Here is a 25,048-nt window from a genome sequence, read left to right as displayed (position 1 = left end):
CAGTTTCCAAAACCCTTGTTTACTACCCTGCTACACATCCATTAAAAGTTGTCAGAGCAAGAGTTTCTGGAGTCAGGGGAGGGACCAACCCACCTACAACCCTTGCACAATGCTTTTGGGTAGGAGGGGGTCTTCTGGACACATGGACACACAAAAGTATGGGGCACAGTCTACCTGGGTTCCTGCCCCAGCATTGCTGGTGGTCAGCTGTGTGACCTTGGGCAAGTGACTTCACCTCTCTGGGCCTCAGTGTAAAATGCAGATAATCCAAATGCCTCACTTCCTAGAGTTGTTAAAAGCATTAGAAGACCCAACCATTCGAAAAGTTGTGAGAACAGCTTCTGAGTAAATAAAGAGATAAATGAGACCAAAATGGTGAGAGTTCCCAAGCTGATCAAACTCCCCAGCTGGAGGGGGAAGGGTCTTCATGGGGACTTCTCCAGTATTCCTCCAGCCGAGGCTCTGTGCCCAGACTCTGCTGGGACACGGCCAACTCGCATGTCTGCAGGTATCTTGACAACAAGGGGCCACCGTCCTTCCCTGGAAGGCCAGCCTGTCCCACCACAGAGGGGACGCCTGAGCCACTTGCCTGGGTCCTTTAGGAGTTCCGGGAGCCCTGAGGACACCGGTTGCACAGGTCCTGCAACGCATCATAAGTGACATCCATTGGCAAGTCATCTAACCCCTCTGTGCCCTGGTTCCCTCATGGGAACGAACACAAAAATCTACCTGAGAACCTGTAAAGTGAATCCATGGTTTTCAACAGGAGCCATTCTCTTCTTCCCTCCTTGGGGGCTCTTTGGCAACGTCTGGAGACATTTTTAATGGGTGTGGAGCCCATCGTGGGGCTTGAACTCACAACCCTGAGATCCAGACCTGAGCGGAGATCGAGAGCCAGTCGCTTAACCGACTGAGCCCCCCAAGCGCCTGTGTTTGGAGACCTTTTTACTTTTTATTTATTTTTATTTTTACTTATTTAGGAGAGAGAGAAAGAAAGAGTGAGCACGAGCCGGGGGAGGGGCAGAGGGAGAGAAGCAGGCTCCACGCTGAGCGGACTCCATTCCTGACCCTGAGATCATGACCTGAGCTGAAATCATGAGCTGGACGCTCCACTGACCGCCATACCCACGGGCCCCTGGAGACATCTTTAAATGTTGTTACAACTTGGCCGGGAGGAACATGCGCATGGAGGCCTGGTGGGAGCGACCTTGCATCTTTACATTTAGTGGATAAAGGCCAGGGATTCTAAACTGAATACGTATCTCCCATCTTCTTTATCCATTCGTCTGTTGACGGACCTCTGGGCTCTTTAAAGTTTGGCTACTGTGGACATTGCTGCTGTAAATATTGCGGTGCATGTGCCCCTTCGGATCATTACGCTTGTATCTTTAGGGTAAATACCCAGTGGTGCGATTGCTGGGTCGTAGGGTAGCTCTATTTTCAACTTTTTGAGGAAACTCCACACTGTTTTCCAGAGTGGCTGCACCAGCTTGCATTCCCACCAACAGTGTAGGAGGGTTTCTGCTCAGGGTTTTCTTAAAGAAACCCTACGGGGCAAGATTTCTTCTCACTTGATTTTTTGGTCCTGGCTTTTAAAATTTTTTTCAGATCTTTAATGTTGAAAGTCTAGAGTGACAAGCACCTGCCTATTGGCCATGAGGTAACCATGGGAGAAACTTTGTGTTGATGGGCACGTGTACGTTCTCTCTCCGCACATGCGCATCACGACAAGGTATCAAGTTCTTCTAGCTTTTACGAGCCCATTGGAAATGACAGCGTGGGTTACCCCACGTGCTCCAACACTTATTTCCTAAGAAAGGAGGACGTTCTCCGCCATCCCCATGACCCAGTAAGATTTCACAGCAACCCTGTGCCCAAATTCCCTAACTCTCCCCAAAAGTCCCCAAAAGGTCTGTTTCATATCTTCTGCCCGTCTTTTCTTTTTTTCGTTTATTCGGCGCGCAGGTCCATGGGCTGGTAGAATCCCCCCCGCCCCCCGCCCCCCCCCCCCCGCCATTCTGTTGTCGTGGGATCCCTTCCCCACAATGGGATTCGGGTTCCAGGCCCTACTGGAGAATGTCCCAGATCCTCCCCATGCTCCCTGCCCCACAGCATGAGGAAGCCTGAGGTCGGGCTGGGTGATGCTCAGGGTAGCCACCCGGTTGACTGGGGCCACCCACGGCCGAGGCGCTGTGTTCCTTTGCAGTGAGTGGGGCCATTTGGAGACCTTGTAGAGATCCTGTCCCTCGACCACCTCCATGCAGTGGTTTTAACGCTTGTGCATGCCCCTTGTTATTCATGACGGTCTACACAGTAGTGACTTTCTAGCTCAGCTCTTGCTTCTGGGTCTGTTGGCTGGCATTGTGTAAAGAAGAACATGCCTTCCCCGTCCCTCCCCTACTTTATTGCGACTACCGCAGACTCATGGGTTTAAAAATACCAATGTGTCACTGTCTATTGTCATCTCTAGGTGATGCTCTTCCCCATCTGGTCACTTTCACGGGGCACAGCAACCGTGTCCCCCCCCGTCCCCCATTCCTGTGACTGTCGGCCACTAAAAAGTCACAGCCTCCACCTTCCCCTGGAATTACTTTCTGTCCAATAGGGGCCCCCCCACCCAGGAACTTATGCATGGTCAGTGACTGGCTGATGAGGGACACAGAAGATAGTTGCGCTCAGGGGTTCATGGTGACTGTTCTGGGGTGATGGTCATGTTCTGTATCTTGACAGAGGGACAGAGCACACAGCCTGGGGCAGCCCCAGCCTAATCCAATGGGCCACACCCTGACATAATTTCTGTGAGGGAGACTTACCCAGGAGGGCTCAACCTGGACCCCTCCCAGGGTGGTTTATTCAGCAAGACCAACATCCTAGAGGCCATCTGCACTCACCCGGAGCCCTGTGACCAGGCCAGGCAGAATCACGTTTACCCATTCATCTGGGGGCAAGGAAAGAAGGCACCGATCCCCCCATGCAGGTGGTCTGAAAGGAGAGCTGGTATGGTTTTGCAAGGTGTGGAAGAAGATGGTGGACGGGACCTGGGGCAGGTATCATTCTCACCATAAAACAGGCATTTGTTGGTTAGCTAGCGTGGCATCAGGAACCAGCCAGGAGAAACTGAAAACATGCTGTGTGCTCTGAGAGCCCCTTGGCGTCTCCAGCTGCAGCCATCACCAGCACACTCATGTCAATGACTTCCTCTTTGGAAGCAGTCTGGGACACCTGGATGGTTTCCCGGTCGTGTACCCTACTTAGGGAGATGGCAATCTGCCAGGGAGCACCTCTGAGTGTTGGCCAGGAGATGTCCCAAAGGACCACGCTGACTTAAAGGAAGGGTGAGGCGACCCAGGCTTGTCCTCCCAGCAAACCTCACAATGTTCCCGAGGACCCTAAAAAAGAGATCCCAGAGAAAGAAGGGACCAAAGGCTATTCAGAGTCTCCCAGGTGACTCACTTCCCTTTTAGGAAAAATTAATGATCGAAGCCATAGAATCAGGAGAGAAACTTTAGAAAACCAAGGGGGATTTACCAATGACCTTGCCCTTATGGCTCTCAACGTCTATTTTACATACTGGAGAGACAGGCTTTAAAGCTCAGTCTGGCCTCAAAGCTTTGTGGCCAGGGACAAACGCCTTGCTTCAGTTTTCCCTCCTGTAAAAGGGGGATGATGGCACCTTGGGACTCTCGGGAGGCTTAAAGGATCACGCCTGCCCTGGGAGTGCAGGCCTGAGCTGCTCATGGTCCTCTCACCACTGCAGAGTTCCGGTGAATCGACGACACGCATCCACGGTGGCCTGATCTCCTGCACCCCCCACCGCCCGCACGCCCCTGCTGCTGTGCAGTCCTCCTGTTGTCACTGTTGGGAGAGACCATCAGGTCTTCTCCGTGGTCTCTTGGTAGCTCTTAAGACAACCGGGGTCTAGCAGCTCTTACGTTTTACCATCTTTTGGAAGGGACAACACCTACCCTGCTATGCTTACTTAACCATATGCCTTGGCTGTTTTCCTAGGCTAGTTCTCATTTTCCAAGGGCTTGCGGGGCGCGGGGGGTGGGGGGGGGCTAATCACACAGCGAGGGCTTGTGGGAGCAGCCCGTCTGCCACAGGGCGCATTGCAGACAGAGCAGGAAAGGTGGGGAACCGCCTAGGCAGCGAGCAGGGGCGCACACACGGGCACACACAGCTGCTGGAGCCCGAAGAGGGGATCCGCAGGGACCCGGAGAGCCAGCCCTGGGGCGTGGTTGGCCGGAGTGCTGCCAGCCGGGCCCCTCATCTAAATGCTGCAGCCCTCTTTGCACGGTTTTTGTGAGTTTTTAACCACAATTCCTGGTCCCTGCCCTGGCCCCCCTGTGGAAGGACTGGAGAGAAAGTTCTTCTGTGGAGCCCAGACCAGGAGGCCAGGACGGCCTTGCTGACCAGATGAGCCGGTCGTGTAACCTCTCTGTCAAGTGGGGCATCGATGGCAAGAGCGCATGTTTCAGAGGACCAGATGGTGGGAGGCCCAAGGAGAAAACACAGGAGAAGAGTGGAAGGCGCTCAGTTGAGGCCAGCGGCGTTGAACCTTGAGGTCCCCCTCCCCTAGTGGGAGCCGCGCCACTGTGATCCGAGGCCTCCGTAGGGATGTCTGGAGAAGCCAGGGCAGGAGTGGAAGGGAAGGCTGGGTACAGGGACAGGGAGAAGGCTGCCAGGCCGGGCGCGCCCTGCTACCCAGGCATCCCCTTAGTGCTGCAGGAACACTATGGGGCACGGCATCCTTTCCATTTCACAGATGAGGGGATGTGGCAAAGAGAGGTCACAGGTCTGTCCAGGACCCGACAGTAACAGTGGCAGAGCCAGGATCCACCCCTGAGACTGGCACTAGTGCGATCACAGTGAGAGGGTCCCGACATCATTCCTCTGGATGACCCCAAAGTCATGCATCCCTCCTCATGTCCCAAGAGAGCCACCATTCACTGATGACCGAGGGCCATGACTATGAATTACTGTGGGCTGAAAGGGGGTCCCTGGAGCCCCTCCTTTGACCCCTCTGATTCCCATCCCACCCTGCCCACCCATCCAGCAGGCCCTGCCCAGCCCAACCCCCCTGGTGCCTCTGCATCACTGCCCTAGTCCGGGCCAGCCCTCCCACACACGGCTGAGGGTCTCTCTGGCTCAGAGCCTCCCAGGCCACCTCCCAGCCTGGTCTGGCCAAGGCAGGACCCTGGGGGGGAAGGGAGGGAAGCTGCAGACTTTGGAGGTGGGCGCCTGCTCTTTTCCTCATTGTGTACAAGAGCAGCTCTCACTGCAAAAGGCAAAGAGAGTTTGGACAGTATGGCTCTGCAGGATGTTAGCCCCCAGGACGGGGGAGCTGGGAGAAAGGTCTATGAATATTCTTATTATCTTTGCAACTTTTTTTTTTAAATCTGAAATCATGCCCAAACCAAAAGTTCATGAAAACAAAAAAGAACAAGGCCACGTTCAGCGAAGAAGATGGGCCAAGGGAGGGAAAGCATATCGTCGACAGCAGAAGGACAGAGGTGGGTTTCAATGTCCAGAGCAGGCATCTGGCTCCTTGGTCATGTTTCCCTCTTTGGCACTTGGCTGCCATGCTGCAGTGCACGTACGTCTCGTTCAAAATGGAGAGAGGAGAGAGCCAGCCACGTGGAGCCCTCACAGTCCACCTGGAAGCCACAGGCCCAGGATTCGGGGGCTGGGTGTCCCCAGACTTCGGAAGGACCAGCACAGCACACAGATCCCACGAAGTGCGAACTCCAGATAGGGAAATGCAGGCCTGAGGGTTGTCAGGACTGAGAGGGAGCTGAGATCTGGAAGCTGCGCCTGCCTGGCGCTGGGGTGGTGGTGGGGGGTGTCTCTCCGCGGACCTAGCCTGCCATCACTTACACCCTCCAAGCCCCGGGTGCCCTGCAGACGGGGCCCCAGGGAGAGGGGCCCGGCCATTGAAAGGCAGTGCTCATCGGAAGCACATGGTAGGGAACTCTGGGTAATTTTGTGAATGAACCTCCATTTAATGGATTTTAAAAGCATTTTTTAAAACTGAGCTGCTTGGGTGCCTGGGTGGCTCAGTGGGTTAAAGCCTCTGCCTTCGGCTCGTGTCATGATCCCAGGGTCCTGGGATCAAGCCCCTCATCAGGCTCTCTGCTCAGCAGGGAGCCTGCTTCCCCCTCTCTCTCTGCCTGCCTCTCTGCCTGCTTGTGATCTGTCTGTCAAATAAATAGATAAAATCTTAAAAAAAAAAAAAAACTGATCTTTTTTTTTTTTTTAGGATTTATTTATCTGAGAGAAAGAGACAGAAAGGGAGAGAGAGGGAGTGCAGGGGGAGGGACAGAGAGAGGAGGGGAGAGAGAACCTCAAGCAGACTCCACGCCAAGCGCAGAACCCGACACTGGGCTCCATCTCTTGAACCTGAGATCAGGACCTGAGCCGAAACAGAGAGCTAGACGGTCAAACGACCAATCCACCAGGGCGCCCCTTAAACTGAGCTTTTTAAACAAACCCAAAGACAGAAATGAAACTCTAGATTGGTCCCAGATACCCCCTCCCCGCTAAAATCCCCACAATATGTAAAGTCCAATGAGCTGAATAATCATCACAGGGAAGAAAACTAGCCCTGGGGTTTCCTGTCCTGCCGGCTGCACTCTCAGGCACTGTGTGAACAGGTAAGTGGTCACCAGCCTGGGGGTCCCGGAGGCTGGACCGCCTCTAAGCCCTGCTCAGACTTGCTTCCCCCGCCTGGCGGCACCCCCACCTTTCTGCCCCAAATCTTCCTGCCCCCCATCTACTCGTTTTAATGGGATTCGTCCCAATTAATTGGCTTCCTTAGGCCATTTCCATGCCCTTCTGAACAATGTTCCATATTTTCACGTTTATCTTACAGCAAAGGGGCTCAGGAATGCTGTCAAGTACGTCTTCATGTTCATGAGTGTCTTGGGTGAGGGGCCTGGCACCAGGGCCCCCCTGGGGTGCACGGCTATTGGATGAAGGCCATTATCCTACAAGCACACTCCCAGGAGCCCTTTCTGACCAGCAAGGGAGAGAGAGCTTCGGGGCCCTTTCCCCGTTAAGGGACAGGACTCTGATCACCAGACCACCCCCCACCACCAACCCCACTGTGCATCTCACCTCCTAGACTTTCTTTTTTAGGCAGTTCCCTTGGCCTAACACTCCTCCCTCCACTTCCAAGGTGAATTGCCATTCAAGGGCCCAGGTTCAGGGTCTCTCCATTCGAAAGGGGCAGTAGAGGGGCGCCTGGGTGGCTCAGTGGGTTAAGCCTCTGCCTTCAGCTTAGGTCATGATCCCAGAGTCCTGGGATCAAGTCCCGCATCTGGCTCTCTGCTCAGCAGGGAGCCTGCTTCCTCCTCTGCCTGCTTCTCTGCCTACTTGTGATCTCTGTCTGTCAAATAGATAAATGAAATCTTTAAAAAAAAGGGGGGGGGCAGGAGAGGCAAACCTGTTAAGGAGGGAAAATTACAGGGGGAGGGAACACCAGCGGAAGAAGGGCGGGGTGGGGTGTGGTCAGCTGGAAACAGCCAATCCTCCCATGAACTTGGGACTTCAGAGCCCAGGTGAGGGAGACTCAAGCGGTCTCAGTGATCGCATCCGCAACTGGGGATGATAACATGCTGCCTCTACAGGTTTGGGGCAAGGCTGACAGACTCACTCCAGCTGATGTGCCCGGGAGAGGCGCCAGCCCCAGATCTCCCACCCGCCATTCAGTTCCCAGCTTTGAGTTCACCTCCTCCGAGAAGCCTGCCAGACTGTATTACAGTGTATAGCAGCCCCTCTCCAGTCCTCCTATGACTGCCCATCTCTTGCTCACTTGCATTTTAAAAATGTTGTACTCATTTGCTCACGGTCTGCCCCATGAGGGTGGGCCCCCATGTAGCTTTCCCCCTCTGGGTCTCAGGTAGATGCCCAGGACCCAGACCTCCAGAGTGGTGCTCCCAGGTCAGGTCAGTCCCCCCTCGGAGAAGGCCAGCTCCCATCTCCACCCTGATCACTGAACTGCTGGCAAGCCTCAGCCCCATCACATGTCATGCCTCTGGCATGAAGCCACAGCGGGGCAGCTGGGTGCTCCTGGCTTCAAGGTTCAGCTGGCCCCGGGCCTGGCATCTGGGACGCCATGAGTTGGAAGAGCTGTTGTCAGTCTTGGCAGTGCCCAGTGGCTGGTGGTCCGCAGCCCTGGACTGGTCAGAGGCGGAGCCACTTAGAGGTTCAAAGCGGTCAGGAGACATTTTTGCAGTCTAATGCTCTACCACTGAGCTATACCTCCGAGGAGACATTTTTGGACCCGGACATGGAGAAAGGGACTTGGGTGCCCAGGTCCGCAGTACGTGGGGTGCACGGACAATGCTGTAGAAGCGGTCCCAGCGTCAGCCTCTGTGTGGGTGCGCGGGTGCGTCTGCACTGGCCGAGCCCACCCCACCTGGCAGGGTGAGCCGGGCTGGTCCTGCGCTGGCGCTGCCCGTCTTCTATGCCATGGAGCCCAGACCAGCCTTTGACCTTGCTCTGGCTTTGGGGCAGCCCCCGGGGCCTGGGGCTGCTGGGGAGAACTGAGCGTTGGGTGCCGAGGAGTTGGGGTCCGGCAACGCCTACGGATGGAGGTAACGGGAGCGGGAGGGAGAACTGGGAGTGGCGGCGCGACCTTGGCCTCTCTGGGCGCCCTGGTTTCCCCACCCGTTAGCCAGAGGCGGCGTTTGTTCAGGAGCCAGAGGCGCCCCGCGGGGAAGAGAGCGGAGTGCAGCGCCCCCCGGGCGAACGTGCGCGCGTCGCGGAGGAGGCGCAGGGCGCGCTCGCTCAGGCGGGGGTCGCCCGGAGGAGGTAGAAGCCCACCGAGCGGCCGCCTTCCAGGACCGGCTCCAGCCGCGGCGGCGGGATTCGAACTGGCTTCCCAGTCCCTTCTGCTCCGTAAGCGCAACTGGGCGCCAAGGCAGCGGGAGCTCCCCCTTCCCTGGGACGCCATCCACATCCACATCCGGCTGAGGGTCTCGAGAACTGCGCCCGCCCCGCCCCTGCGACCGCCGACCCCGCCTCCCCGCCTCCCCGCCTCCCCGCCTCCCCGGCCCGCGCCGGGCTCTGGGTGTTCTGGTCCTGGGCTCCCAGCCGGCTGTCCGCTTGGCGAACTCCTACTCACCCTTTAATGCCCACTCAGACTCCGCCTCCTGGGGAAGCTGGTCCCGTCCTTCACTCCTTACCCTATGAAGTGACTCCAGAGTCCATCTCCATCGTCTTCAAGCCTCTCCCACTCCCACCTGGGGGTACGCCAAGCTGCCCTAGGGCCCCATCGGGGAGCAGCTTTCCTCCACACGTCCTTGGCCTCTCCAAGACCGTCCTTTTGGTCTGAAGTGGCCTGGCCCTGGCCACGCACCGCGTACAGCACCTCGTGCAGTTGACCCACACACTGCCCAGAAAACCCCCTGTTCAAATCGTGGGTGCCTGGTTCCCGTTCTCCCTTGGCTACCTCCAAGCGTCTGTCTTCCCATACCTGCTCTTGGGGAACTCCGATGAGCTGAGGTTGGGGTAGTGGCTCTGGGCCTCCTGGATCTCGGTAGAGACCCCTGTACCACCCCCAGGTCTCCACCTTCCTCTCCCTCTCCAAGTCGGCCTCGGGAACAGACAGGTGCACTGGCTATTGCGAGCAGGGACACAGAAGGAGGCGTACATTCACTCAGCCTACATGGAGTTTCCATAGCTCCTTTGTAGCGCGCATTCCTGCAACAGCCTTGGCATTGTGGACATGATGGTGATTCCCATCTTACATATGGGGAAACAGTGAGGTGACCAGTCCTGATCACCCATTGCCCCACACTCAGTGCGGTAATATTGTAGTCGGGGAGCTGGGTGGTGAGCTGGGCAGTGACAGGACTTTGGGCATCCTAGGGAGACAGATGACTGTCCCAACATCCGTCATCCGTGCTTCTCCACCTGGCTTCTGTGGGCTTCTGTCACAGGAGTGTCACACTGGTTATTTGTTTTGGTCTCCCAGATTGGATGAGAGTGCTCGGCGAGGCTAGGACTGGATCCTGTTTACCGAAATCCCCTGGAGTCTGGCCCTGAGCAGGTGCTCAGAACCTCTCTACCTGGTGTGATAGGGATTTTAAAAGATTAAATGGTAAAGAGCAGGCCCCAGGGACCTGCCAAATGTTTTACAAATGTCACGCATTCCGATCCCTTTGATAACTGTATGAATGACGTCCTGTTGCCCCCTCATTTACAGATGAGGAAACCAGGGTGCCTGATGTACAGCAACAGGCAGGGTCAGCTGGTGAGCAGTTGGTGAAACGGAAGTGAGCTCAGGCTCCAGAAACGATGTTCAGAAAGGACAGGGGTGTTGAGCAGACGTCAGTGGTGCCGAACAGAGTAATGGGCCTTCAGTAGGTTGTTCTACCCCAGGAAATGGAGGAGGATGTAGGAGCTCCCAAGGAGGAAAATGTGGGGTCCAGAAGGTAGGAGCGGACCCTCGGAGGGGACCACCAAGAACTGGGGGCAGGAGGGAGAGGCTTATTTTTTTTAAGCTTTTTTATTGAGTTATGATATACCCATGGTCAAGGGCACTGATTGTGAATGCACAGCTGGGTGAGTATTTTGCAAGTAAACATCAGTCAGATCAAACTATGGTGTATTTCCAGCACCCAGAGAGCCCCTGTACTCCTCCCAGTCACCTGCCTCTGGAGAGACAGAGAGAACGTGAGTGTGGGCTGGCCGGATGGACCCAGGGACAGAGAGGGAGTGTGTGCAGGTGGTGGTGGGGGGCTTTGCTCAAGCTTGGCTGTGGCTGTGTGGAGAGGTCGGGGTTTGAGGGACAGTGCTCCATGGGGGCAAAGCCGACTTTCTCTTGGATGTGTTTCTGAATGAGACTGGTCATCAGGGAACTGTCTCCGGGAGATCTCTGACAGCCACCTCAAATTTGCAAACCCCAATTTCCAAAGTGCAAAATACACAGAGACTCAGCTTGATTCCTTCTCCCCCTAGCCCCCAAAACCTGCTCTCCTGCCTTACCGGAGTCTCACTCCTCCCTCCTCCTCCCTGCCTCGGTGCCTTTGCTCATACTCTCCCCTCTGCACCTGTCTCCTCTTCCCCACCTGGTGAATCCTCCTGCGGCCTCCGAAGCCCAACTCCAATGTTGCTTTTTTCGGAAGCCTCTTGGACTTGTCTCCCCTGAACACTTGGCCTCTGAAAACTGCCTCCTTATGATCTCACGCTGGCTGTCAACCGCGTGCCTCAGGCTGCCTCCAGCCCATCATCCATGGATATGTATCTCCCTGTGTGAATGGTGGGCTCCCTGGAGGCAGCCACCAGCTCACTCCTCTCAGAGGCACCAGGGACCTGGAAGCAGTGTGTACTGGGAGATGTCAGTTTCTTTCTTGAATTCTTGATCTGTGCTTTCCAATGTGGTCACTGCGGGCCACTTGCGCTACTGAGTATTACAAATGAGACTAATGCCCCGGAGGGACTAAATTTATTTTATTTTCAGTAATTAAAATTTCGGTGTACAAGCCAAAGCAGTGTACGATTTTCTCATGAAACGACTTCCTTGCTTTGGTCAGATTACACTTTACTCTAGATGTTGAAAATGTTATATCCAAATTGAAACATTTTAATAGCAAAAGGCCTTAAGGAAAAAAGAATAAAAGCACTTGTTAATGCTTTTTTATATTTATTACAAGTTGAAATGATAATATTCTGGATATATTGAGTGGAATAAAATACATTGTTGAAAATATCTCAGTTCTCTCTTTTTACTTTTTTTTTTTAAGTGTGGCTAAAAATTATAAGTAACATATAGGACTGGCATTATATTTCCATTGGACGTTCTAGACTTTAAGGGGGGGGAAATGCTGCCCACGTAGAATACGGAGAAGGCATGGGAAGATCCTTCGTGAAAAGAGTCTGAGCATTTAAGTGGCTGGACACTGCCTGGGAGATGTCAGTGTGATAAGGCTTACCAGAAGTCTAATGAGACCTGAGGCCACATTAACAGAAGTAGAGTGTCCATAATGAAGGAAGCGAAAGTCTGAGCTGTGACTATCCCAGGAGCAGGGGCTTCTGTTCTGGGTTTTGCATCTTAGAGTGGCACTTACCACCTTGAGCAGGTTCAGAGGACCTACTGGACAAAGTGGTATAAGGACCTGCTTGAGGTCCTGGGTACCTGCTTTTTCAAGGCTGCCCCAGGCAGAGGGAGCAAGTCTGGGTTCCCAGAGGGCTGAGCTGGAACCCATAGTAGAAGGTACAGGAGGTAGATTTTAACATTTAGATTTCTCTTATGGGAAAGAGGGCTCCCTCACCAACAGGAAGTTCCCTATCAACAGAGGTCTTCCAGCAAGGCTGGATGACCACTGGCATGATGGTAAGGGGCTTGGGAATGAGCTGGGTCGTTGGAGGTCCTCAGGGATCTTTGAGGTCTCAGGTGGAGGCTCTTTGAGGTCCAGCACAGCCATGCCTGTGGGATGAGGTGGTCCTGGGCTCCATCTGCTGTGGCCTGGTACCCTCCCAAGGGCCAGAATCAACCTCTGATTGCCCCCAAGCTGGGGCCTATCCTGGGGACAGCTGGGGTTACCTGCCACCGGGATGTGTGAATCAAAGCAGGACAGGGTGCTGCCACCCCCATGCTCCCAAGGCAGCCTGGCTCCTGAGCAGGGCGCAGGGCAGACAAAGACCCCAAGAAATGTAGAGCCCAGCCACAGAGCAGTAAGTACAGTGAGAATCCCCCTGGGAAATAATAGGATATTTGCTCATGCACGAGATGTGTCTGGATGGAAGCTCCTGTTGGAGAAATTTTCAAGCGTAGGTCCAAGAGGAGAGATTAGTAACACGGACCTCATGAACCATTGGCCAGCTATAGAGGTGAGCCACAAACGTGTGGGGATGGGGGCTGCCTCTGGGAGCAGGTTAGGGAGCGGGGTTCTATTTATAGAAGCCACACTGCTCTGTCTGCCCTCAACAATAGTGACGACATAGGTCAGGAAATCCCCTGGGGGCTGCCGGCACCTGGCTGTGTGAGCTGGGGCACACCTGCCTCACCTGGAAATTCAGACCTGGACCTAGGTGTTTTCTAGATCCCAGAGACATATCCGAATCCGAATTCATCTCCTGCCCCCAAAGCTGCTCTGTTTCCCAGGTCCCGATCTCAACCAGTGGCACTGCTGTCTACCCCTCACCCAGATCAGAAGCTGGAGAGTCATCTAGACGTCTTCCTCCATGTCAGTCCTGTGTCTTTAGTTGCAGGTTCTGCCCCTTCCCCCTCCTGAATGTCCTTCCACAACGGCCATCCTAATCCCAGCCCCATCACTGCCTGCTTCTGTTGCCTACTGCACTAGTCCCAGCCTCAGTGTCACTCCTCTTCACTTTCTCCCACTGGGGATCACACTTACATTAAGATCTGGATCTGATGTCCCAAATTCCATGTGGTTGACGTAGAGGAAGGTCCATTTCCCCAAATATTTCTGAGGTTCTCTGTGGGTGTTTATACCCCTCAAAGCCGGTCGCCCCAACAACTCTGTGGAGGGACAAATTTGATCCTGATACTCACATCCACCGGTGTCTTTAGGTTAAGTGTAGTGGCTGTTATGGATGGCCAACTGAGGGGTCCACTCTGCCCGGACTGTGGTTCCCTTGGGGCACCTCTGCTGTGTGTATTCCCGCTATTGTCACTTCTGTCCTCGCCAAACTGTGATGGCTGATCAGGCCTGCTGAAAAACAAGAGGGTGAGCATGATCCCCGGGCTCCCCAGGGGCCCCACAACCAAGCTGCCTTTAATCCACCTGCCTCCATCCCCTGCAGGGCTGTCTGCCCGCATCCCATCACTCAGGTCTGGGTGCCAGGTCCACTCCGATGACCTGCTGGGGAGGTCTTCCCTTTTCTTACCTACCATGTGGCCTCTTTTAGGGGCTCCCATCCAACTATCTATCTATCTATCTATCTATCTATCTATGTGCAGCTGAACACAGAACACCAGGACCCCCCTACCCTCTCTGTTGTTCCTTGCTAGCACACCTGCCTTCAGGCTCCACACAGAGGAAATGCCTCCAGCTTGCCCTCGCTCCTCATCCACTCTCGCTGGAGAGTGGGCAGGGATGGGTCAGCCCCATCTCCAGGGGCTTGCACTTGGCCTGGGGCAGGGCGCAGAGGCAGAACCAGCGAGTACCTGCCGCTCTTGGGACTGCCCACTTGGGGACTCCAGGGCTCCCCCTTCACACTGGGCTGAACAGGAGGAAAAAGGGATTCTGTCCTAGATGCCCCAGGCAGAGCTGAGCACCACACTCCCTGGCAGGAGGGACCCTGGGTTGGCCTCTGTCACCGGTATCTGCTGCTCCCAGCACTCACAAGGGCAGGCTGAACCTCACTCCTGGCTCTCGTGTACCCAGGGGAAGCGGGTCCTTCTGCCTCTTCTTGTGGTAGCAGGTCAAACATTCAGTCTGCAAACATTCGAGTCCCATCTCCTCCAGGCACAGGCGGAGACAGGAACCTCACCCTTACCATAGGTGCAACGTGTGCCTGCGTAAGTGATACCAAAGCGGAACAGTAAACATAGATTGGGTGTTCATCATGGCCAGGAGCTACTCCAACACCTTCCCTGCATTCGCACACTTCATGCCAGCCTACTGAGTAAGCAGTGTTATTGTCCTATTTGCAGGTGAGGGAACTAAGGCCCTGATCAGTTAAATTATCCCGGGTCACCAGCCAGGAAGTGCCGGAGCCAGAATTTGAATCCAGGAACCTTCATCACTACAAGTCTACCTCCGGAGGGCTTTACAGTTTACAAAGCACCTTGGGGTATACCAATCGTCTCCAGCCTCTCAGCGAACCTTCATGTGTCTCCTGTAATCGACAATCCTGGGACAAGGGTGCTGGGTCTTATGTTCTGATTCTTTGAAGACAGTTAATACATGCACGCGGTCAGATGAAAGGGTACACAGTCAGTACATGTCTGTCTTCTGGTAAGTCCCTGCTCCCCAGGGGCACCAGAGTTCTCGCTCCTTGTGGATCTTTCCAGAGACATTCTCCTTTTCTATCTGCCTGGGTTTCTGTGCCCTAAAATCCTCCTTCTTAAAAAAACAAAACAAAACAAAATCACCCAAGTGGTCGAATCTTAGGTGCAGTGAGTCTGTCCCCTTTTTCGATAGCAGGAGGAACTCGCGTGGGTTGTTTGGGCCAGAGTCCGTCCCATTCAGGTTTGCTGTTCTGTCCCCTGGGTTTGGCTTTTTAATTCCGTTTTGTTTCAGGACTTCTTGTTTTCATCTTTCCCTCTAGCATCTGAGTTGTCTCTGAGTGTGTGTCTCGCGTGCACGCGTACACCTGTCTTCTCATGAACCGGAGGGCAGTTGTCTGCTGGAAGGGAATAGGTAGGCATTATCAAGCCCTCTCTGAGGAGGAAACAGGCCCTGAGAGGGGGTGCCTAGCTCGTCCTCCCCAGCCTGGGAGAGATGGCACCCCGGCCTGCTCTGCAAGCCTGAGAGCAAGAGCGCACCTCTCACCTCTGGGCAGGGGTGGGGTGGAGGAGTGGGATCAGCTTGTGTGGAAGAACCTGGAGATTCAGGGGGAGTTAGGTCTTAGAGGAGCTGGGTATACACCTGTGTGAGCGGGACTTTGGAGGGAGGTTTGGGAGCTGGGGACCAGGACCGGAGCCACCTTGCAGTGTGTGTGGGAGGGACGCCTTATGGGGGAAATCGGAGGCTGCAGGTGATGGGGTGAGAGGTGAGTGGGCAGGGCAAGGGGGAGGAGAGAGGGGTGAGGTGTCTGAGGAGGCTGGAGGGGAGGACCTGGTGAGTGAGGGCACAGTGAGCCACCGAGTGGGGGGAGGCAGGGGGAGGCCTGGCACTGGGAAGGGAGGAGAGGGGGCGGGGATATGGAGGTATTGATACAGGTGATGGAAAATTCCAGGCCCGGAGCTTGAGAGACAAGGCTGAGGGTGCGTACGCAAGAGAAGCAGGGACAGGTGCGTGGACCTGGCCAGAGAGGGCTGCCGCCTCCAGGGAGGGAGACAGAAGGAAGACCAGGTTGAGAATGCAGGGCCAGGATGAAGGTGCACCTTTCCGTGGGGGCTCGCTTGGCCTGGGTCCTGCGTTGGAGCCATTCTTGTGGCTTATTCGACGAGAGCTTGTGAGGGGGGTACCGGGCTGCGTGGGACCAGTCACTAGGCAGGGCACAGAGACAGGGGCTCTTGGTCACCTGGGGCCATCCCAGGTCATGCTGCTTGCCAACTGGCTGTGCGTACCCCTTCTCTGCCATGGCACCCCAGCCCCCGAAAGTGGTCCCACTTTAGCCACACTTATGCCTTACAGCAGCTTACCATTTGTCTTGTTTTGAATGTTTTGTCCTGGCCCTTCTTCTTCCTGCACCCCAAAGACCGCCCCCAGCCTGGTTCCCCATGGTGTGTCCCTCCTGCAGGGACAGGTGATGGCAGCCCCAGCCCAGTTACCCTCCCTCACAAGCATGCCCATTTTGCAAAGCATTTGCTGGTTAGAGACAGCATTGCCATTTCCGTTGCACAGACATTCAAACAAGCTCAGAGAGGGCAGTGGATGGATGCCCAGACCCGCTGAGCCCAGCCTCCCACCCTTGGGGGTAAAGGGGGAGGATGCTGGAGCTGGATGAGAGACCCAGAAACCTGAGCCCCCATCCCCAGCTGCTGGGGACTTTCCTTCTTAGAGCCCTGGGCCCTGAATCCCAGAGGGGCAGCCCTGCAGGTGGGGTCCTGGGGCTGAGGCTGAGCCAGGACTTTGCGTGCAAATTCTGCCAGCTACCTGTCTGTGACTCAGTGTCCCCTCTGTGCAAAGGGAGAGTAACCACCCAGAGCCGCATGAAAGCCAAGGGCAGGAGGACTGGGGGCACCGGTGCCTAGACCCTGCCTGCCCTTGTCCATTCCTCCCAAACCTCCAACCCCGTCCAGCTTCATTTCAAATCCTTCCCCTCTGTGCCCTCTGTTCTATAACACAGCTCCCCTTCCTGAGGCCTGGACACATCCCATGCTTTCCCATCTCTGTGTCTTTGTCCTGGAATGCCCTCTTTGCATCTCTATCTCCCCCAATCCTTCCCCCTTCAAGCCCTTTCCAAGCTCCTCCTCCAGGCAGCCTCCCCTGATCTGCCCATGGTGAGCCCCTCCTGGGAACTCCTACAACCCAGATGCTTTTTCAGAGGCGAACACCGTGAGGGGAGGGCAGGGTGCCCCTAGGGAAGGGCTCCAGGGTCAGCCTGGGCTGCCTTAAAAGACCAGGAGCTCCAAAACCTAGCAGCTCAGTATTCACACTGCTGGGTTTCTTTGTTTGTTTGTTTAAAGATTTTTATTTATTCATTTGAGAGAGAGAGAGAATGAGAAAGGGAGAGAGAGAGAGCATGAGAAGGGGGAGGGTCAGAGGGAGAAGTAGGCTCCTTGCTGAGCAGGGACTCTGATGTGGGACTCGATCCCAGGACTCCAGGATCGTGATCTGAGCTGAAGGCAGTGGCTTAACCAACTGAGCCACCCAGGCGCCCCTCACTTCTGGGGTTTTGTCCATGAGATTTTCCCTGAAACAGCCTCTGCTCTTCTCTGGGCCAAGCTCAGACACCCACTCCCTTGTCCCTCATTGTCAACCCCAACCTCGGCTCCAGTATGTCCCCCTTGTCCCTGCCTCCCATGTTAAAAAAAAAAAAAAATCACATTTAGGATATATTTTCCAAGTCCTCTTAAGTCCTTCTTGGATCAAGGTGGGACACAATAGATAAAGGAAGGAAGGAAGATTGGCCTTGGTGTTCGGATCTAGAAAAGGGGCGGATACTGTTTTGCCTGAGTTCTCCGCCCTCGTGTCCTGTGGTTCCCCGGACCAGGGCTCTCTTCTGTCATGTCATCAATTGGGGGGGTCAGATGGTGGCTCCTGGCCCCTCCTCAAGGCTGGGATGGGATCCCTAAGCTAGGTCAGTGGCCCAGCTGTGTGAAGGGAGGCGGAAGCACCACCTGGCACTCGGGGCGGGGTGAGGCCCGGGGGCAGGAATGAAGGCTGAGGCCCTGATTCACCTCATCATCAGGGCCACGTCTCCCATGGGCTCCAGCTACCAGCAGGAGGGCTTGGCTCGGCGTGTTGGTAACAGGGTCATTCCCGGGCCCGAGGCTTCCCTTTCGTGGGCTGAGTCTGAGTGACACTGTGAAGAGCTGGTCCCCTCCTCCCTTTCAGGATTAAGTCAGCATTTGGGGAAAGCACGTGTCTGGAGGCCCAGGGTCCTGCCCCTACTTAGCCCTGTTCTGCTGGGCGCCTCCAGCAAATCACTTGGTGTCTCTGGGCTCCAGTCCCCTCATCTGGGAAACGGGGATAGGTACCCTGCCTCAGAGGATGGGGAGAGCTCCCTGGGAGAGCCCCTTGCCCTGGAAAGTCACTTCATGGGGACTTTCCACCCTCGGCCTCCTCCTTGGGACAATTAGGTGGTTGGGCCCAGGGTCCTGAAGGGGCCCCGAGGTGCCATCCCAGCCTCTTCCCCCTGCTATCTCAGTGAGCCTGTCTGTCTGTCTGTCTGCCTTGAATGCCCTCACAGGCCTGTGGACAGCCCTGCTAGACCGTCCAGTCCCGTTTGTCCGGAATAGCTCAGGCTTCCATTGTCCTGAGGGCAAAGCCTCTGAGCTGGTTGGCCTGAAACTCTTAATAAATGCTCCATGGGAAATTGCTCTTGGCTCTGTCAAGTGGGACTGGGGTCTGCTTTCCAATTCCAAAGCCAGCTCTCATGGAGGTGGACCCGGAGGCAGGCCTGCCACCCACGGCCCACAGCAGGCCTGCTTCCTCCTGACTTAATCAGGGGGCATCGGGTTCGTTTGCGAAACACCTAACGTGCCTCGGGCCTGGTGTGCACCGGCCCGCAGAAAGGAGCGTGTTGAGGCCCCAGCATCTGTGTCCGCGGCACGCAGCGGGCATCGGTGGGCAAATCCGATTCCTTACACGCAAACATTCTGCCAGGGCTCCTTGTAACCAACAAACTGCTCATCTTTTCCAGAGTGCTAATGAATTCAGAACAGCGCTAAGTCACTCCGGGTTTTCTCAAAGGATGTTATGATGACAGTAACTGTCATTTGATACCCATCACACACCCATTTGTGTGTGTGTGTGTTAAGCAGGTCTCATTCTTGAAAACCTTAGGATCTGCTGAGACAGTTCAATGCCCTTGACTTACAGGTGGGGGCCCTGAGGCCCGGGGATAGAAATGGACTTGTTCCAGACCTCAAGGGCAGAATCCACTCCAGGGTTCAAGAGGAGGGAGCCTGGTTCTCAAATCTGGGCCCGGGGCCGCAGGGTAAAATGATCTTGGGAGATCCTGGCACATGAGGAGCCTAATCGGCAGCTTGGACGGAGGCAGGAGCTGTGGGCTGGTAGGAAACAGAGTCTGCCAGCTGCTAACACCTTCCCTCCTCCCCCACTTCTTCCTCCTCCTCCTCTTCTGCCGATGGCCTGGCCACATGGCCATTGACCTCTCCGGTTTAAACCTCCACCTCAGGACGCCTGGGTGGCTCAGTCGTTTCAGCATCTGCCTTCTCAGGTCATGATCCTGGGGTCCTCGGATCGAGCCCCGCATCTGGTTCCCTGCTCAGTGGGAAGCCTGCTTCTCCCTCTCGCACAACCCCCTGCTTGTGTTCCCTCTCTTGCTCTGTCTCTCTCTGTCAAATAAATGAATAAAATCTTTAAAATAAATAAAATAAATCATTGCCTCTTACAGTCTTACAGATAATTCCTCCCACCTGCTCCCAGTCACAGTCCTTTCGGCCAATGCTACCTGCCAGGCCTGCTGCTCGGGTCTTGATCTCAGGGTCCTGGGATCGAACCCCACATCAGGCTCCCTGCTCGACAGAGAGCCTGCTTCTCCCTCTCCCGCTCCCCCTGCTTGTGTTCCTTCTCTCGCTGTGTCTCTCTCTGTCAAATAAATTGAAAAAATACTTAAAAAAAAAATAAGGGCTAAAACCAGAGGGGATGGGGATGATCTTGCACAAACACATCCCAAATACGAGTGGCCAGGCAGCCTTATGAGAAGGAAGGCCACGCACAGAGGCTGCGGGGAGGTACACGGAGGGCTACCAGGCCAGAGGAGGACGGGACAGCACCCTGCAAGTCCTTACCAGGCCTGGGATGACACAGGGGCTTTTTGACACCAGAAGAGGCCACTGTACGCTGTGCACGATGTGGCTTGGTTCCATCTGTCCGCCAAGCAGGCATGATTTTTACGAGCTTGTGAAACAGACCAGGGTAGAGAGGCAAACCGGGAGTGTTCAGTGACGTTGAAAGCAGCCTAGGACGGTGGCAGGGGCGGCGCAGGGCGGAAGGGCCAGGCTTCCCTGCGTGAACAGATGGGGAGGTCAGTGGTATCAAAGGTGCGTCCTCATCCCTTCTGTTCTCCCCACCTCCCCAGGCAAACAATAAGAAATCATTGAAATTAAACAGTAGAAGGACAGTGAGCTCACTGGGCATAGGGGATTGAATCTACTTATTTTTTTTAAGATTTTATTTGAGAGAGAGACCAAGTGAGTGCACAAGCACTGAGAGGGGAAAAGGGAGAGGGAGAAGCAGACTCCCTGCTGAGCAGAGAGCCCCGATACAAGGCTCCATCCCAGGACCCTGAGATCCTGACCTGAGCCGAAGGTCGATGCTTCACCGACTGAGCCACCCAGGCGCCCCTGAAATTAACTGGCAACATGGTGACAGGAACTGTTTGAAGTTCTGGACAGACTTTGAGAGGATATCTTCCCTCCAGGCCATGTGATCGCTTTATTAGTTTCAATTATATATATTTCAAACTAAGCCATTCCCCACCACTTGCATTCTACTCCATACGCTGCTTTCCGTGATTTCCTTTCTTTCTCTCTCCCCAACAGAAGGACCCTGCATGTGGTCTAGTCTGGAGTATGACAACCTCTTCTGGAATATTCCTGAGAGGTAGCGATAAAACCTCAGACCACAACATTACCGTAGGTGTTCTAACCCTCCTCTGTAAATCATCCCATAATTTAATGCCAATACATTGATCTGCAGATCTATTAGGATAGAGTCTAAATGGTGGGATACTTAAAATTTTCTTCTCAAGGTGGGTGAAGCGGGTGATGGGGATTCAAGAGTACGTATATCATGATGAAAAACATAAAAATGTATTCTTTTTAAAAAAGATTTTATGTATTTATTTGAGAGAGAAAGAGAAGGAGCAGCGGGGAGGAGCAGAGGGAGAGGCAGAAGCAGACTCCCTGCTGAGCAGTGACCAGGATGAGTGGTTCAATCCCAGAACTCCAGGATCATGACCTGAGACCAAGGCAGACACTTAACCAACTGAGCCACCCAGGCGCCCCTAAAAATATATCCTTAATGTTAAGTCAAACATGACCTTTCTGTTTTTCTACTTACTGGTTTTCATGCTGTGCTTCAAAACAAAAGACAATAAAATGGTTCCTTCTTCTGTGGGACAGTTGAGAGAGCTCTTGGGGGGGCACAGAACCCATCTCCCTAAATCATCTCAGGTTGAACGTCTATTCCTTTCAATTGCCCTTTAACCCACTGAGCCACCCAGGCGCCCTCAATTGCCCTTTAAAAGGCATATGTCTCAGACTCTTAAGTCTGCCTGCCCGGCATCCAGCAGGCACCCAGTAAGTGCCAGGTCCTCTTTCTAAGTGTAATCAATCTCGTTGTTCCAGAGTCTCTGCGTCACGACAGACCCAAAGGCAATACCCAGATACCACCTGTGTACCAAAGGTTACGCTGGGACCGTCACCGCCCTTTCCAAGGAAACAGCTGAGGACTATTGCTGCTTGCTTGGTTGGCTCTGTTGTTTTGTTTTGCTACTCTCGGCCAGATCACCCTGAATTCAGAATGATCTTGACTCACCTGTAAACCCCCGGGTCTTTATCCCCGGGAACAGATGCCACGCCGGCTTTGTGATAACTTGCTCTTCTGCGATGAGCAGTGTGAACCTACATGCCCGACTTCATGTGTATCAGTTCAGTTTCATGTCACTGCTCCCTCTGGGCAGTTAAAACCCTGATTCTAAAAAAAATTTTTAAATTAGAAAAATAAAACCCAGATTCTGTTTCTGCTGTGTTGGTTCCTTCCACGGCGTTCATTATCCTTCACGTTCCTTCCTGGGAGATAGATTCTTGCTACTTTTGTTGCTGTGGTTTTAGGAGAGCAACCAACATTAAAATGAGCCACGTTCTGCCCAAGAAATGATCACGCATCTTAGGAAAGGCTATTTTTTCCTTGGACAGAGCCTCGGCTGTGGTATGTTCCAGGAAGCAGCATTTTTTTCGAGTTCCCATCTTCTGACCACTTTGCTTGGGTTTTGTCAGGTTCCCCAACCTACCCCAATGCTCTAAGTCTTTTTTGGGCTTGCTTGTCTGGATTACATCTTCCATTCTGTCTCGGTGCCTTTCCTGTTCTCAGGAAAACTTCTGAGACAATGAGGGAGTCAGTCATTGTGCTCATCAGGGCTCCCAGAACACATAAAGTCTTGTCTAACACCTTTTTGGCTTCATAACACACTTTGGAGAAGGAGCATCTTTGAGAACATTCCACAGTAGGTGTCCCCGGGGTCGTGGCAAACAGTCTCCAGTGTTCCGTCCTCCTTCTTTCTGCAGATGGCCAGACAGACTCCGTGTGGCTGGACAGTTGCCTTGTGCAGGATTTCCAGCTGTCACAATGTTTACAAAACCGGGGGAACCTGAGGGTACCATTGCTGTCAGTGACCATCGTGTCATTGTTAAGAGACTTCTGAACGTGCGGTGGGACCGTGATGGCAATGTGCATCCACAGGACCACACTCGGTGGCCCTTGAGCAGCCCCGACCCCTGGCAGGCCCCGCGGCTCTTCTGACACCGAGTGCCTAGGGCTGGCAGATGTGCAGGCCAGATGTGGCACCAGGTTCTTGGCTCTCCAGAAAGGAGGGGGTCTGGAGGTCTTCAGGGCATGGGGAAGCCCCCAGTGGCCGAAGGGAGCTTCACAAGAGGCCGGCCTCATCACCCCACTCTTAAAATAGGACAAGGCGGGAGCATTGCCCGAGTCGCTAGAAGCATAGCGTTCTGGAACTTCCCCCCTTTCGGAGACCTATGCCCTATTCCTTCAAGAAGAAGAGAACAGTGCTTAAAGTGGCCTTCGTGGTTTTGAAACCTCTTCCTTCCTTATGTCTTCTTTTTATTGGTGTCCCTGTCCCCATCTCGCAGCTACGGCAGCCCCGGCCTCCTTGTCCTTCTTCTTTTCCTTCTTGCTCCACTTGGGGGTGACTGGAGGGTTCTCCTCATCCTCACTCTTACGCTTCTCTTGCCTTTGGGGACATTTACTATTGCTCCAACCACTTCTCTCTGCAGAATCCGTGGAAAAGGAGACATGGCCATGGGGCAGATACTCTCACCGGCTTTCCGTGGAGTCACTATCACCCTCCGTGGATCCCCGATAGGTCTCCAATCCAAAGGCTCCACCGAAACACTGGCCCTGGACAGGACTCCCCACTTATCGTGGCAGACGGACTCCCTCTAGATCCCCAGGAGCCAGACCAGAAGGCATTAACTGTTTGCTGTCTGTTTCCTTTCTCTTTTGATATGCTCTCATGTTTTCAAGGACGTCCCATGCCTTGTGCGAAGAAAGAACTCTCGTGCCCCCTTTCCTTGGAGTCTTGAATCAATAACGCTTGTCACATTTGCTTTCCCCATGTACAGATGCCGACGGAGAGGTAGACGCAGGTACAGAGAAGTAGAGGTATTTTTCTGAACCACTGGAAAAGTAGGTGCGGACCCCATGCCTCTCTACCCCTAACTATTTCAGTGTATTCCCTAAGAACAGGATTTTTTTAGTGGATCCACAGTATAATGTTTAAAATTGGTAAATGTAACATCAAACCAGCACTGTGATTTAATTCATAGTTCACGTTAAATGTTGTCAGTTGTCCCAATCACGTCCTTCCTGGCTCTTTCTGCCTCCAGGTCAGGGTCAACTCTCAGTTGTCTCATCTCTTTAGTTTTCTTTGGTCAGTGGCATTTCTTTATCTTTCGTGATCTTAGCCTTTTTTAAAAAAATATTTTTATTTATTTTTTGTTTATTTATTTGACAGAGAGAGACACACTAAGAGAGGGAACGTAAGCAGGGGGAGTGGGAGAGGGAAGAAGCAGTCTTCCCGCTGAGCAGGGAGCCCGACGCGGGGCTCGATCCCAGGACCCTGGGATCATGACCTGAGCTGAAGGCAGACGCTTAACGACTGAGCCACCCAAGCACATTTTTTTTTTTTTTAAAGAGTATGGGCAGCTTACTTAGTAGAATATCCCTTAATCTGTGGTATCCAAACTGGCTTCTGTATGCTTTAGACAAGTCCTCATCATTTTTCAAACACTTTCTTGCTTTTTGGCATAAGAAAAAATCCCAGGGTCAGGCTTCTGGGAGTCTCCCTGAAGCACCATTCTGCCTTGATTCCTGCAGAGAGACCTCTACTTCCCGAGTCATGAAACGTCATGCCTACCACCCCAGTCCCTATGGACTCCTCCAGCCTAAAGCTTGGGCACCCCTCACCTCCACTTCCTGCTCTCACCCTTCTCTCCTGTTAAGGCGACAAGGAGACTCTTGGAGTGCCAGCTCAGCCCCTTCCTGGCTGGGCTTTCTTGAGTTCCTGGTTTATGTCTCAATTTCTTCATCTGCAAAATGGGGTTGGTAGTACTGTCTATCTCTGAGGGCTGTTGTGAGATTAAAAGGAGACAGCGCTTAGCCCAGGGTCAGGAAGGAGGGGAGTGCTTGCCAAGAAGTTTGTCAGCCTTCACGGGTCTGCCTGTGAAGACTCCGCCTGACTTCCCTCCAAGGAAAGGGGCCTCTGGGCACTCACCCTAGAGCAGAGTGAACGGAGCCCAGGAGGGTCTATTCCACTGCTCTGTCCCTTACTCTGTCTCGGAGTGGTGCAGGGAGGGACTGAGCCTGCGTGCAAGTCTGACTTAAAGCCCACCTCTGTTTTCCTTCCCTTCCACTCCCCAGGGCTTGCCCTCTAATACATATATAAAGCGTGACCTACCAATCCATCTCGCAGGTAGGTAGTATATTATTTTAAAAATACATAGCAATGAGTTGGGAGTGTTTTTAAGCGTTTGCAT

At 53.9% G+C, this 25,048-nt stretch overlaps 1 long non-coding RNA gene across 1 annotated transcript; it reads left to right on the top strand.

Moving 5' to 3' along the window:
* Positions 1–8,864: 8,864 nt before the first annotated feature.
* On the top strand, positions 8,865–12,299 carry LOC125107836 (uncharacterized). Its single transcript, XR_007129668.1, has 3 exons — positions 8,865–9,613; positions 10,211–10,367; positions 12,266–12,299. It is a non-coding gene; the product is annotated as an uncharacterized LOC125107836 (long non-coding RNA).
* The last annotated feature ends 12,749 nt before the right edge of the window (positions 12,300–25,048 follow it).

The sequence above is a fragment of the Lutra lutra genome, chromosome 8, assembly GCF_902655055.1.
Source record: "Lutra lutra chromosome 8, mLutLut1.2, whole genome shotgun sequence".
Lineage (NCBI taxonomy): Eukaryota > Metazoa > Chordata > Mammalia > Carnivora > Mustelidae > Lutra > Lutra lutra.
Note: the sequence above shows the minus strand (reverse complement) of the source record. Positions and strands in the feature narration are given on the sequence as shown.